Raw genomic sequence first — 16,034 nt, 5'->3', positions numbered from 1 at the left:
TTTTTCTGAAAAAGCAATCAAGGAGCCGCTCCTCTCCTCGCGGCCGGCGTCCACCTCTGCACCCAGCGACATCCTGCGATCCTCCAGCGCCGGCGCCCGCCCTCGCCACCTACTGCCACACCACCGCCCGCCTCTGCCTCTCCTCGCCTCCACCTCGTGCGCCCCGCCTCCGCGCCCGAGCTCGCGCAGCTGCTGCTCGCGGCCATGGACGCCGCCGCGTGTGTCCTTCGCTGCCAGGCCCGGCGAGGCGAGCTCTGCCGCCGGCCATCTCTGCGCCCGAGCTCGCGCAACTGCTGCTTGCGGCCATGGCCGCCACGGCGTGCACCGTCCGCTGCCAGGCTCGACGAGCTCTGCCGCCGGCCGTCTTGCCCGAGCTCGAGCACCTGCTGCTCGCGGCCATGGCCGCCACCGCGTGCGCTCTCCACTGCCAGGCCCGGCAAGCTCTGCCACTGGCTGTCTTCGCGTCGAGCTCGCGCAGCTGCTGGTCGCAGCCATGGCTGCCACCGCGTGCGCCCTCCGCTGCCAGGGCCGGTGAGCTCTGCCGCCGGCCATCCCCCAGCCTTCGTTTCTCTAGCCACTGCTCCGGGCGGCGGCCTGCACCCAAGCCCCCCATGGCGCGCGCGGCGACCGCGGGCGGAGCCCCATGGCGCGCGGCGACGGCCACGGGCAGAGCCCTTTGGAGGCTGATTCCAGGGACCCGATTGCTTTTTCAAAATGTTTGTAAGAGCTAATCCGTAAAAAATCTATGGATGAGGCGCTGACATGTGGCCCCCACAAGTCAGTTAACAGTCAAACAAACGGTCAACCAAACGGTGCGTTTACTGGCGGGCCCGACCTGTCATAAACATGTTTAATTTTTTAACAATGAGGATTTGTGGTTTTCTGAAACAGTCAACCCCTGACTTGATAGTTATCAGCGAAAAAAATAAATCCGGTAGTTTTTTGGAACCCTAACCCATAAAGTAGTAGTTTTATGCTATTTACTCGGATGAGAGAGATGCTTAGGAAAAAATGCTTATCTCTATATATGGTGTGCCTAACTAAGTGTAGGCTCTATAATAAACATTGGTGCTTAAATAAAACTGATTTATTTCTCTAACCACCTTCACAAGCATCATACCCTTTCCTGCTCTCATTTTTGGAGAACACGTACGCAGTTGCCTCCAACTCCTCCCACGGTCCATGACTCTTCGCTTGCGGCCTCCCCTCTCCTGCTAGTTGGCTCAAGTTGCTGCCTTGTGAGTTGTGACTTGTGAGGACGAGGTTGTACTACTACTACATGCTCTCACCAATTGCAGGATGGTTGTCCTGGTCATGACTGTCATCGGCTACGATAAATCGCACTAATATTTTATTGATTCTCCCTTCTGAATCACTGGTTGATTTGTCACTGCCTTTGGGAATAGTAGCTGCCCAAAGTCTGTGCAACGTGCACTCTGCTCTCATGTTCTCCTTGTTGCCCTTCTCTGCTTTTTGCTCTGTACATGGCAACAAATCACCATAGATGAGCATGGCGGTATCGCTCAGGGACGCCGGCCGTGTACTGTGGCTATAGCCCCTCTTTATTTAAGTCATTTCGTCTTAGATTTTTGACTAAGCTGGCCGCCCCGGTGCTCCAGTTTGTTTTTTTGCAGGTGATGATCTTGCTACCTAAGTTTACGGGTTGGTGTTTCTTCTACCCCATTCATTTCCAAGCTCATCGTGGGGTGTGTGGTCGGGTCATCGCCAATGTCTCGTTCTTATTCTGAGAAGCTGTCATCCACCGCCCCTGGATAGATTGTGGACGACCGCCACCGTAGCTTTGTTAAGAGCATCTACAGCCGGGCGTCCTATATCCGTTTCATACGTGTATGCAGGCCGTCCAATCACTAACCGGTCACAAAAAATCGATATAACCGAAGCTCTCAAACGGGTGTCAAACACCCGGGCTGACCGGCACCTCTTATATCCGTCCCAAATGTAGGACGGATATAAGGCGGCCTGGGCACGTCAGTCAGGCCCACCGCTGGCCTACCCCGAACCCACAAAAAACCCTGTCCGGTAGAAACCCTAGCTCACTCTGCTCCGCTCTCCTCCCCTCCCCGACGCTCCCATTACCCCCATCTGCTAAATCCCTAGTGCCGGCGAGCATGTTCAGCACCGACAGTCACTCCGACGGCAGTTCCGGAGATGAGGAGGAGCTGGCGCTCCATATCGCGCTCGAGCGCTCACGGGTCGATACGGGCGGCAGCTCCGGGTCGGGTGTGATGCCACCTGTCGCCCGTCGCTAGAGCGCCGACGCCGGCGTCAGCCTTTCCTGCCCCACGCGGATCTGCGAGGCCTGCCCGATCTGCTCCTCCCGCCCGATGGCCCCCTCCACCTCCGGCCGCTGCTTCGCGCAGGCAGCGCTGGGTTCTAGTGCCCGCTTTGCTGACGCCGCAGATGTGGACTCCGGAGTCGAAGGCACGTGCCGCCCGCCGCAAGAGGCAGAGGGCAAGGGAGATGGCGAGCGGGTCCGACGCGTCTGTGTAGTCCGCCCGCCGCCGCCGGGTGCTCGACGAGGAGGACCGTCTCCTCGAGTGGGTGTGCCACCGGTCACTGACTGAGCCAGAGACGAAGGCCCGACGGCTCCGAAGGATCAACACCAAGTAGCTCTGGCTCGTCATTGTGCAATCCGAGCGAGAGGCGGCGGAGGCGGCGAGGGTGGCGAAGCTCAAGCGCAAGCAAGACCGCGTCATCCGGCGCTTCCAAGGCTACATCGTCATCTCCGATTCCTCCTCCTCCGACGGGTATGACGTGGACCCACCTCCTACCGCGGACTCCTACGGCTGTGTCGATGACCGGAAGGGCAAAGGGCCGGCGAGGAAGTGGTGAAACTCGCCCTCTCCTATTTATAATCTAGTTGTAGTATGTAGTTACAATGTGTCGAACCGTTGAACTATGTGACTTGCCCGTTTGGTGATCTTTTTGGTGATGTTTACGTAAATTATGCCCGTTTGATACCAGCTTATATGTCTGTTTCCTTGTCTGTTTTTTGTCGATTTTGATCGTTTCGTGATCTACATACTAATTGTATGAATTTGTATGCATATAGGGTTCGGAATATGAGATACGCGGGTATGGAGGCCTGGATTTAAGGAGTGTCTGGTCAGTGTCCGCGGGGCCGGATTTGCCAACTCCGGTTGTCGATGCTCTAAGCCTGTTAGAGCCTTCAACTCTGCCTTACCCGCGCAAGGAATTATGTCTAAAGTAGTGACATGATTAGTAAGACTTCAGATATTCGATTGCCTAAAGTACAATCACATAGTTGCTCTATATATGACGTTTGTCTAAAGTACAAATGGCGAAGAATGGCACGAGAAGCGTTCGTCTCTCAACATAGAGTAGTCTGTACGCCTAACAAGTGAGAGATTTACAATAGGGACGTGCTCCACTCTTGTTACGGCGCGACGCGTGGCCTGCCGGCGTTGATTGACGTACGACCCGGCCGGCGCCGGCGAGCACCACCGGGACGTGTTCTTCGTGTGTGTGTCCCCGGCGCGCATGCCCCATGCGTGTCCGGTGTCCCTTCCTTCCGCTGCATGTGTTGTGTTGCTGGCCCCCAACTTTGAGCTGGTATACGTACCTCCCTTGCTCTTCACGGGCAATCAATCAATCAGGCATGCAGAGAAGGATAGTTATCAGTGATTTGGCTGATTCACAGTCCACCGTGCCAGCGTTCGTCTCTCCGTGGTTTGAATACGTACACCTCCTAATACCGCTTGAGATTAAGGTGGCAGGCTCCCGTTAATCCCATTCTGTAAAAACCAAAGGTGTGTTGCGTGGCTCGGCTGGATTTTGAGGCTCCGGATAAACGGCTAATTAACCGCACACGGCATGCCGGCATCCAATCCAATGCAGCATCCCAACCATTTAAGAAGGACGCCTACCGCGCGTCTCAGCAGATGACAGGTGGGACCGACCGCACGTGTGCATTAATATTGGGCGGTGGGAGGTAGGTGGCCGCCTGCCATGCGGCCCCGAAGCTGACGAGCGGCGCGTCTGTTTGCTGCCCGCCGTGACCCAAACTCGGCGCATGTTTGCGCTCAAAATGGGTCGGCCTGGATACAAAACGGACCAGATGGGTTCAGGCCGTCGCGCGTTGGACCGTGGGGTCTGTCCGCTTTGCGCTAAAAAGGGGCCGGACGGGGTGGGGTCCTGTCGCTGGAGTTGGCTTTAAGGCCAACTCCACCGCACGACCCCATTTTGTCCGGGTGCGTACGTTTGAGGTAAAACGGACAAAGCAGACGACCCAGCGGCAGACCTCATTTTACTTTTTTGTCCGTTTCACCCCATCCCTGGATCAAAACTGGTCCCGTTTTGGGGCCAAAGCGGACACAGACGGACACTCTCTGGCCACTCCTCGTCCGCCTCGGTCCGCTTGCATGTGCAGTGTGGCCCGCCTGTCATACAAATAAAAAAGAATCTCTGCCCACCCATCCACTCTCTCCTCCTTTTTCTCCTTTTTCCCGGCGATGGATGCCCGCTACGTGCTGCCGCTAGCCTACACGACGAGCTCCGGCAAGGCAGGAGCACCGAGCGCAAAGCTAGGGCGGTGAGCCCGAAGCGGCACGGGAGGGGCGAGCGGGGGCCGGCGACGGCGACGCCGCACGCGGCGAGCGCGCGCGGGCGCTGGTGGTTGCAGCACAGGCCCCGCCAGGTAGGCGCACGCTTGGTGGCTGGGCGGCTGCAGTGGCGGGAGGGGCGGCCGACTCCTCCACCGCCGCCGGCGCCACGGCATACCGGCAGCTCCACCGCACGACCTCAGGCCAACTCCACCGCACGGGCGCGGCGGTGGGCGGCCGCGCGGGCGCGCGAGCAGGGGGCGACGGTGGGCGGCCGCGCGGGCGCGCGAGCAGGGGGCGGCGGTGGGCGGCCGCGCGAGCAGGGGGCGGCGGCGCGGGCCGGCGCTGCGGGCGCGGCCACCGCAGGGCGGCCAGGGCGCAGCCAGCGCGGGGTGCGGCCACCGCGGGACGGCCAGGGCGCGGCCACCGCGGGCGCGGGGAGCATCGGCGGCCTCCCAACGGCTCGTGGAGGCGTTGGCGCGCGGCGACTCGAGGGAGGCCGGCGAGCTGCTCGCGTCCGGCAAGCGAGATGCCACGGCGACTCGATGCTCTTCCTCCTCCCTCCTCTGCCCGGCGCGGCGACAAGATGCCACGGCGACCACACGGGCGGACCGGCGAGCGAGGGCGCGAGCTCGCGGGCAGGCGAGGCGCAGGCGTGGGCGCGTTGTCGAGGCGGACCGTTTGGGTTCGATCGGCGCGTTGGGCGCCTTCACCTGCACCCGGACATGCATGTTCGTTTTGGCACCCATTGCTTCCCCAAACGGACAAAATCCGGAAGAAACGGACGTCCGTTTGGGGTCTTGCGGTGGAGTTGGCCTAAGGGCATCTCCAGCCGTTTGCCCCCCCAGGAGGCATTTTTTTCGCCTCCTGGGGGGCTGCCGGCGAGAACTTTTGGCCTGGGGCGCCAAAATTTTCCACTCGTTGCCTCCCCACGAGCAGTGTTGGACTAACACAAACGGAGCGGCATTTCGTCGAGCACCTTGACCGCGGCGGCGTCGACGACCTCCAGCTAGCGGAGGAGCGCGAGCGTCGACGGCGGGGAAGGAGACGCGCCTCCACCTCGCCGGGTCCGTCGAGCTGGACGGGTTGGAGACGCGCTGCTCGCCGCCTCGCCACGTGCCGGAGAGGGAGATGCAACTCGCGGCCGTGCTCGCCACGCTCGCCCTCGGCGGCGCGCTCGTCGTGCTCTTCTTCGGCAAGTGGTGGCAGCCGCTGGCCGACGGCGACAAGCGCGCGTCAAGGAGCTCGACGACGCCGTCGAGGCCCTGTTGCAGCTGCGGGCCGACGTGCTCAGGCAGCTGCACGGCGCGCCGGAGCTGGAGCAGCCGCGCGCGTGGCTGCGGTGTGTGCAGGACGGCGCGCGATAGCCAGGGCGAGGCGCGCGGCGAGCGGTAGCGGCAGGCGGCGGGCTCGAGCTGGGCTGCGCGGTGGCCGGCGAGGGGAGGGGGAGAGGAGGCCGCGGAGGCGTGCCCCCTGGCGTGCGGCGGCGAGGAGGAGGCGACGGTGGCCGACCGCGCGAGCTCTCTGCTCCAGCTGCGCAGGAACTCGAGGCTCGGCTTGCCGAACTTCATGCAGTTCTGGTGGTCTTCGATGAAGGGGCACGTCAGGTTCGTGTAGTACCAGGACGAGCAGGAAGGCCACCGGCGCAGAAAAAGCGGCCGACCGCTTCGGAGAGGACGGGCGGCTCTTGCTCTTGTGGGACTTCATGGCGGGGCAGCGCGACGGCGCGGACGGGCCGGCGTGCGGGCCGACGCAGGCGCGCGGGGACGCACGCGACACAGCCGAACTAGGCGAGCAGAGCGGGAGCAAAGAAGCGTGGATGCGCTGCCGAGCGCGGCCAGCGCGACGTGGTTGAAGGAGCGGCGACAGGGCCGGGGGCGACAGCAAGTCGGCGGCGACGACGGGCAGCTCTGCTAGGCGCCTCTACTCCAATGCCGCGAGCAACGGAGAGAGAAGAGAGCTTCTTGCATGCTGCATGCGGTGGGCCTACGCAGAAGAAAGAAGGAGAGAGGCTGGCAGTGGGCCTTGCAGCACCTAAATACAGCGCCGGCGCCCCCAGCTGAACACCAGCTTTCTGCGATTCTGTTGCCAGCGCCGGCCGTAGTTTTCGCTAATACCGGCGAAAAACGAGGCCGTGGGAGTGCGGCTGGGACCGTTTTTATCCGCCGGCGCTGAAAATTTGCTCCTGGGGGGCTTCCTGGGGGGCTAGTGGAGATGCCCTAAGTGGCGGGCACCCACCAACGCCCAGCTACGAGCTTCGTCCGAGATCAGGTCCAACACTTCGCCAGCGGATAGTTCGATCTCGCGGAATTTGTGCGCGTTTCGCTCGCGCCAAATGAACCGAATGACCAGCAAATGCCAACCACCGAGCACGCTTCTCGGTGGCAGGAGCTGCAGAGAGGTAGTGCAGCCAGTCCGGCAGGGAGGGGGACGCAGGCCATCCTCCCGGCTCGAAAGTAGGGAAGTGCAACCTGGTAGCAGCTGCGGCCCACAGCTGAGGCGACCACGGGCGCCGCTTGTGGGAAAGAATCAGCTTCCACGCAAAAAAGAACGGAAAGAAATCAGCTGGCTTGATAATGAAAGGAAGAGAAATCCATTGCCCGGAAATCAGGAGCATGCAACCAATGCGTATAGAGGACGTCCCACAACAAACAGAAGTAGGCCTGCCGGCGTTGATTGACGACCCGGCCGGCGCTGGCGAGCATCACCGGGACGCGTTATTACTTATTCGTGTGTGTGCGTGTGTGTGCAGTGTGTGTTTGTCCACGCCGCACCCGTACATGTGTCCCCGGCACGCATGCCCCATGCAGAGAAGGACAATTATCAATGATTTGGCTGATTCATAGTCCATCGCGCCAGCGTTCGTCTCTCTGTGGTTTGCATACGTACTCCTCCTAATAATGCTCGAGATTATGGTGGCAGGCTCCCGTTAATCCCATTCTGTAAAAACCAAAGGTGTGTTGCGTGGCTCGTGGCTCGGCTGGATTTTGAGGCTCCGGATAAACGGCTAATCAACCGCACGCGGCATGCCGGCATCCAATCCAATGCAGCATCCCAACCTTGTGAAAAAACTGAGGCCAACTTCACCGCGTGATCCTAAATGGACGTCCGTTTTGTCCGGATTCTGTCCGTTTGGATAGGGATTTGGGGTCGTGTCCGGGCGTGTCCTGCTATGTGGTGGCCGTGCGCCCAGCACGCGGCCGCATCCATTTGCCCCATCCTGTCCGTGTCTACTTAAAAAACTAAAAGCAACGTTTCAAATGCCAAGCCCTAGTTCAGGCCAGCGGCCCCGGTTCATCACGCCATCAACAGAGCCAGCGGCCTACACGTCCATCGCCGACATCACCCAGCGGCCGGCAACACAGCCAGCCTCCAAAATATATAGTTGTCCTCGTCGGCAACACAGCCGGCCTCCAAAATGAATGTTTTCTCGCCGGCACACTGCCAGCGGCCCAGCGGGCGGGCGGCACCCATGCCAGCCTCCAAAAAGAACGGCCACGCAGATCGGACGACCTAGTTCAGGCCTTCGGCGTCGAGCATCTCCTTCTGCCTAGCCTCGAACCAGGCCCTCATCTTCTCGCTCATCTTCGACAAGTCCACGCTCATGATCGCAAGGGCCATCTCCTCCGCTTTGGTGGCGGCATTGGTGGCCTCGATGTCGAGCTACCTCTGCCTGGCCTTGACGTTGTCGGCCTCGATGTCGAGCTGCCTTTGCCGGGCCGCCTCCTCCATGTCGAGCTGCCTTTGCCGGGCCGCCTCCTCCATGTCGATCTTCCTCCTCTTGGCCGCCTCCTCCATCTCAAGCTTCTGTCTTTGAAGGTCTAGGTATTGCTTCATTTGCTCATCCTTACTTTGCCGCTTCTTCTCGTCCCTCACATCCTTTTGGGACATCATGCCATGCAAAGTCTCATGCATGGCCATGGATGAGGCGTCACGTATGTCGTCCACCTTGGAGTTGGTCTTGCCCCTCGGCCTTTTCAACGCCTCGCCATCCCCACCTCCGGCGAACTTGGCCGTCTTCTTGCCTCTCTTTCTTTGAAGTTCACGGTATTGATCCTTGAAGTTAGGGAAATTGTTGATGATCGTCCAACAATGAGTAAGAGTGAATGGCTTGTCATTGTGCCGGGCCTTGAATGCCTCCAAAGATTGGAATGCCTACACCACATGATCAACAACAAGTGAACATGCAAACATATACACGGCCGAAGTCTCATGGCCGTAGCAAGGAAAGGGCTAGAAAGAGGAGATCATACCATGTCCCCAACGCCGAGACCACTCACGGGCCGTGCTTCAACGCTCTGAAATGCGGCACAATACTTGTTGCACTCTTGTTGGATGAACAACCATCTTTTTTGAATCGATCCGATGCCACGGTTGCCTGTAATTTGATAGGGCTCAAACATCTTCCTTTCATGGAATGTTTTGTGGACTCTCGTCCAAAAAACAATGCCCTTTTGTTGCGCGCCGGTCCTCGGATCTTGGCTAATATCCATCCAAGCTTGGCAAATCAACTTGTCCTCATCTTGTGTATATGAACCCGTGTGAATGCTCTTCCTCTTCTTTTGTGCCTCCGCTCTTTGGGTGAGCTCGTCGATGAACAATGGCGCACCACTAATATCAACGTCATTGCCTTCTTCTTCTTCATCACCTTCGACATAGATGTCATCGTCTTCATGCCACGAGTCACCATGGTCGTAGTCAGCACGGTCGTCGGCCTCTTCATCGGGGACGTACTCGGCGCGGCCATCCTGACTTTGGGTCTCATCGGGGTCGTAGGTACGGCCATGCCCACCGTCGAAGATCACGTCCTCCATGTAGCGGTTGTAGAAGGGGTCGACGACCGCTGGCGTTGGGGTTGGCATTCCGTCAAACAAGACGCGGGGGCAGGCATGTTGCCCGTGAACGGTGCCTGTGCCTGCTTTCTTAGCATCTCGACAGACGGCCGCCCGCCGCCGCTGGACCCAGGCGTGACGTTGAGGTCGATGACGGCCGCGGGGCGCGGTGTGGACGGCGCGAACAAGTCCACGTCCGGCGACCCCGAGAAACGGGTCTGGCCGTCGTGCCTTGGCGGAGGGAAGCCGGGCGACATGGGCGCGGTGCGCGACGTCGGCGACTGGCAGTGCGTAGGCCGGGCGACCGACGAGCCTGTGCTCGCCGGGCCGATGGCCGCTGCAGGGAACCCGGCAGGACGGCCCATGCCAAGCATGAGGATGGCGTGCGCTCTGGTGACGAGGTCCTCCTTCTCGTCGGCAGCGGCCTTGCGCCGCGCGGCCTCCAGCTCCTCGCGCTGGGCGGCGAACTTGGCCGCGGCGGCATTGACCTTGACGACCGCTCTCCATTCCCTCCTCTTCGCCGATTCCGCGTCCAACTTGGCGATCTACTCCGGCGTGCACTCCGATCGCGGCTTCCTTGGCGCCTTTTTCTTCACCTTTGCGGGCGGGTCGACGGCCAGGCCCCCGGAACTCGGCGGGGCGTCCGCCATGAACGGGGGAGAGAGGGGCGGCGGGAGGGACGTGGGAGGGTTTGGGGCAAATGGCGCCAAATGGGCGTGGGGGGTTTTGGTTTCTCCCACCGACAGGCGGGCCAGGGGAAGACAAGCGTGCGCGTCCCGCCCATCCGCGCAATGTCCGTTTTACCCCAAAACCGGCGCAAACTTGGGCCGGGGATGGGTCGAAAGCGGACACAAAGCGGACAAAAGTCCGTTTACGCCCGCGCGCTGGGCCGCCTCTTTTGTCCCTTTTACCCCTAACGGACGAGGGCGGACATGATAGGGTCGCGCGGTGGAGTCGGTGTCTCTGTTGCTGCACAACATGGAGGGACGCAAGACAGACAAAAGCTAAAGCAGCTCCCCTCTACCCTGCACCACTACTGTTGTACACAGCTAGTCTACCTAAAAAAAAAGCCTACTAGCTACTACTCCTACTCTCTGACGATGTGTACGAACTGTACTTTTGCGTGTGGTGTTGGGCATGCAGCTACATGACATTTGATTTGGCTTGGCGTGGATGAGGCCGCGCCGGCCGGCCAGCGCGTGCATGCACAAGCGACCGTCCTCGAGCTCAGGTGCATTGCATACAAAACACAATCGTACAAAAGAAGGGATTAATGTGTGGTACCTGACTTTCAAGGAAGGGATTGATCAGGTATACAAACGAACAACACTACATGCGCCTCACGGTTACTTCGTGTGATCCGTGACTTGATAATTTCCTCTTTTTTTTATATATACCACCGTTTCCTTCTCTTCTCATCACCCTCAAATTATTAACAAGTACAAAAAATATGTCTTAAAATAAAATCTATCATGATAGAATGAAAATGCCATAAAATTCTTTTTTCTGCCGTAAGTGGCACCTCGGACAAACACTTCCCCTACCGGCTCCGTCAGCGAGGTTGTGGATTCACCTTCATCTGCCTGCCATTCCGACAGCCGATTGCACGGAAGAGAATCCCGATGCATCGGCTTCGGCTAGTACTTTACGTTAAGTTTTTCTTAGTCCTCGTGCATGAAATCAAGGGAGCCACTTAAGCGCATCCGACTGATTTCCCACTGCCACCAATGAACTAGAGGATGCTCCATAATCACTACCCAAGAGCGCATATTTAGAGGCTCACATGACTGATATGGAGCTCGCTCCAATCCAATTGCCTCTTCTTCCTCTTTCTTCCTCTCTTGTGTGCCCGTATTTGTCACAGTAGCATTTTACCCCTTTATGGTTGTTGGCCGCCTACTCAAGTATCCATTAATGGTTGGCTTCACCCATTCGCGCCACACCCACCTTGCGCCCCATGACCCATGGCTATAAAAGGATGGAACACCCTCAGCCACCTCTCTGCTCCCCTCTCTGACAACTACCCGTCAACAACTCCTCCCCCTAATGGAATATTGCCCCAAAGGCGGAACCCCATTGCCGACAACATCAAGCAAACCACCTTCCCCCAGTGGCGGATCTAGGATTTTGAAACAGGGTGGTCCACCTTGAAAAACAATTGACCACAAATACGATATGTCACTGGCGGTTCTAGGATTTAAAACTTGGGTGTTCAAAGTAAACAACAAACAAAGTTGCTCCATGTAATATCTAAAAGGTCTAAGTAGCAAAAAATTTTTTTGGATCATTGTGACAATAACTCGAATAGCTTAAAGAAATATAAAAAAACAAAGGTAATTTACTACACAATCAAATAATCTGTCATGGTTAGGAAAAAGCATCACATCAATATCCTTTACTTGTAGAAATATTCTCGTGTGGAAAGTGAAACAAAAACCAGTTTTCATGTAGCAATGGTAATAGGGCGTCAATGTGACAATTGGTGCTGTACCAAAATCAGCAACAAGGAGCAAGCTGCTTGTATTGGGCTAGTTTGGGTAACGAGTCTGAAGGAATCAACGGAACGAGTAGTGTCGGACAAATAAATGTATTGGGCCACAGTGCAGGTGCTGAACTGGTACTATAGCTACTGATGGGCTTTTTACTTTTTTTTATCATTCTGTGTCTCCTATAGTATACGGGCTGACCTAAAATTCCAGGGTGGGCCGTGGCCCACCCTGTCCACCCTCTAGATCCGCCCCTGCCTTCCCCATGACTATAAAAGGATGTCACACCCTCCAGCAACTCCCCATCAACATCTCCTCTCCTTCAATGGCGCATCACCCGAGGTGAAACTCCCATGATTGCCAACATCAAGCAACACCCCCTCCCAATCCCCGTGGCCATAAAAAAGATGGCACACCTCTCTGACAACTCCCCATGCACATCTCCTCTCGCTCAATGGTGCTTCGCCCAAGGCGAAACACCCATGACCACAAACATCAAGCAAGCCCCCTCCCTCATCCATCGAACAATAGCAGTAGGAGGAGGACTGTGTACGATGAGGAAGTGCAGTGGTTAGATTTCAAGTTCACCTTCGAGGTTGCTCGGGAGTTAGATGCGGAGACAGAGCATCACATTTGGGACCACGTGACTTCCCTTGATTCTGACGATGGTAGATGGACATTGTGGGACGAGGCCGCCTTGGCCTGTTTCAAAGCCATCGAGGCTCGCAATGCTACATTTCTCGCCGGCCATTTTGGGGACTACACGCCAGCCACCATTGTCGATGATGACACATGACCGAAGTGGGACGAGACCACCCCAACCCGTTCCCATGCATTTGAGACATGCAATGCCACAATCCGCGCCGATACGTAGGATGCCGGCAAGTCCTGTTGTCGCCGACACAACTAGTCCCAATGCAACTACTTTCGTTAATGTTTTATATTGTTGTGTGCTCTAAACCGATTTTAAAGACGAGGGATATACCAATTGCTAGAGTTAGAGTTCAATTTTTTTTTTTGCTAGAGTTGCTCTTAAATCATTGACTGAAATGAAATTGGTGGGGGAAGTAATATGTTGAAATTGGTGGGGGAAGTAAGATGCAAGATTGGTGTGTGCTTAGTGCTCATGATGTACAACCTGTTCCAGGCCATGTTAGATTGTGTTTGATGTTCACCCTTAGTGCTCATGTGCAACAATTTGTTCATGATGCTAGCCATATTGTTGCTGTCTTTTATGTTTCTCCTATATGTTCATGTCATGTTATCTAGATTAGTGTGCTATTCATGTTCATGCTTAGGGTTCATTCGCATGCTAGCTATATTGGTGTTGTGCTGTCTTTTGATATTCCTGCTTAGAGTTCTACTACAAATGTGCATGCTATGTTTACGTGAATGGTTCTCATGGTAGGTAGGACCAATGTGTTTGCTACTTTATGAAATATAGCATGCTTCCAATGCCCTGTTACTAATCCATGTCATCTTACCTGACAAGGTGATGAAGACGGACTAGGATAGGGCCGGTGGAGGAGCCTATCTCGCCGCCGGCACAGAAGCCGTCGTGGACTTCATCCCCAGGAACCACTGTCTCTAGAGGGTGTACCTGCCTGGCAGGGTCGCCTTCATGAGCCAGCCACGTTCAAGGGGACGAGCTCCTAGGACCGGCCACGAGGAGGGGTCCCGAGAGCCGCTTCGGTTCTACGTGCAAATAATGGACGAGGAGGATCTGCCCATGCTCATCATCCCTCCCAAGTTCCAGGAGGTGATGATGCAGTTGCTCGTGCTCTAGACCAAGCGCGTCGTCAGGCTGTCTGCAAACAAGTGGTGTGAATTCTGGGTGCATGTTCAGACCTTCGAGGGGCAGATGGTGCTTGGCCGGGGATGGCACTACTTCTGTTGTCGCCACAGGATCGTCCCTGGCGTCCTCGTCGTGTTGCGCATCTCCGGCCTAGGCCTCAAGGTCCAAATCTACAACCGCGATAGCTCCATCGGGTGCAGGGTGCGCTGCAGCAGGCACAGCTGCATCGGTGACCCTGAAGTCGCCCTCTGAAGTAGTTAGTATGAACTCAGTTAGTGTGAACTCGTAGTTAGTTTGCTGTAGTGATCGGAGAACTTGACGTGAACTGTTAATATTTTGTCCAGGGTTAAGCACCATGTGGTGAAGCAGGGGCATGTGATGCCCCTGCTGTCTTTAAACTTAAGTGTGTTTAGCAGATGTGCTGTTTAGTTGATGTTTATCTGCTCTTATTTGCTGTTTAAATGCTTGTTTATCCGCTGTTAGCTTGTTTAGCTGCTAGTTTTTATGTTGTTTATAGTGCTCTACCTGCTGCTGTGCCTAATGTGATGGTAAAGCCACGGGTGAGTAGAACACGAACGTGTATGCAGCCCAACAGTTGTGGTTTGCATCAGCTCACCCTTAAGCACAAATGCGGGCAACCAAACAGTCATCCCTAAAGTGACCATTGATGCAATGCATGCAACCAAACAACATGGATATGTTGGTTTATTGCCCGTATTTGCTAAACCAGGCTGGGTAGAGATGTGGCTAAAATGCAGGCATTATTCAGCCTAGCAACCAAACGCGCCCTAAGTACTTGGTTGTATAACGGGAATTCTTTCAATATAAATCCAGAGATTTTTTCTTTAAAAATATTCTAAGGCACGTTTGCCCGGTATCGTACTGTCGTCATTTTTTTCTTGAGGGGGCATCTTGTTGTGGTCTGATTCAGCGATCGATACGGGTCGGTAGGTTGCGGCCGGAGTTCGACACGTACTGGGCCAGCCTTCGGTGATGCTACATAAGCAGGCAAACCCAACCGGTAGCATCTATCAATCGAAGTATTGAGTCGTCTCTAAAAGTCTGCAGGGACGTTAGCGTATTTAGGCGAAAGAAGGAAGAAAGAATCTCGACCGACGACATGGCGGCGGCGTTCCGGCGACTGCTGCTCCGCGGCGGGCTTCTTGGCGGCCGCCGCGCGGCCACCACGGCGCCAGCACCAGCTCCTCGCTTTTTTCCACTAGCACCACCCACTAGTAGAAAAAGGGGCAAATCTGAGACACATTAGTACCAGTTTGATTTTGAGCCGGCACTAATGTGTCCATTAGTGCCGGTTCCAATGGCTAGCCGGCCGTTCTCATTAGTACCGGTTCGTGGCGAACCTTTAGCACCGGTTCGTGCCACGAACCGGTACTAAAGAGAGTGGTGGCAGGGTGTTGTCAGTCTGGGGCCCGTCCGACACCTTTAGTACCGGTTCGTGGCACGAACCGGTACTAAAGGTTGACGTACATAAACCCTTCGTCCACCCGAGCCACTCTGTTCTTCCCCTTTCCCCTCACTTCCTCTGTTCTTCCCCTCTCTTCCTCGAGCTCCTCACAAATTTTGCCCAAAATTTGTCCAGATTTCAAGGCCCCCATCCATTCAAATGATCACAAAGGTTAGCAACTTTGTCCTTTCAACTCTCATTGCTAGATTAGCTCTTGCAATGCTTTGTATAGTGACTAAATTGGAAGGAATTATATTTGCTAGTATTTGATTTATATGCAATTTGAGATCAAAAATAACACTTAGTTTGCATATGTAGGTGTGGTTTACTTAGTGCCTTCTAAATCTCCGTCGTAACCACCGTCGATCGCCCGCACCGTCCCGTCGCTGGCACCACCTTGTGGTGAGGCTCTTGTTCATGAATGTTTTACATTACCAAATTGATGTTTGTGTGATTTGGATATATAGTTACTCGTATAATTATCTTACCCGTATGTTGTTTGTTATACATAGTGCCATGGTTTTGATATCCGTCCCTGTCGGCCCTCGTCCTTGTTATGATTCGGGTGTGGTATATTCTCTTTTAAAACTAGTTGTTGCATTTCGTGTTTATGACAAATTATGCCCATCAAGTTGACATAGATATTTTTATCTAGGAGGTATGATTAAATTTAGTTGAAAGAGAAAACGAGTATTTGAAAGAAAAATTGAAAAGAATTGAGGGGGAGAAGATGGAATTGGAGTTGCATGTTGCCGATGTCGTCGATGATCACAAGATCAGGATGGAGAAAATGAGGTTGAAGATTAGAAAGATTAAAAAATATGCCATTGATAGTGTGGCTTGGTATCATTATGCTGTTGGATCAATTGGTAC

The sequence above is a fragment of the Triticum aestivum genome, chromosome 6B (genome assembly GCF_018294505.1).
Source record: "Triticum aestivum cultivar Chinese Spring chromosome 6B, IWGSC CS RefSeq v2.1, whole genome shotgun sequence".
NCBI classification, from domain to species: Eukaryota; Viridiplantae; Streptophyta; class Magnoliopsida; order Poales; family Poaceae; genus Triticum; species Triticum aestivum.
Note: the sequence above shows the minus strand (reverse complement) of the source record.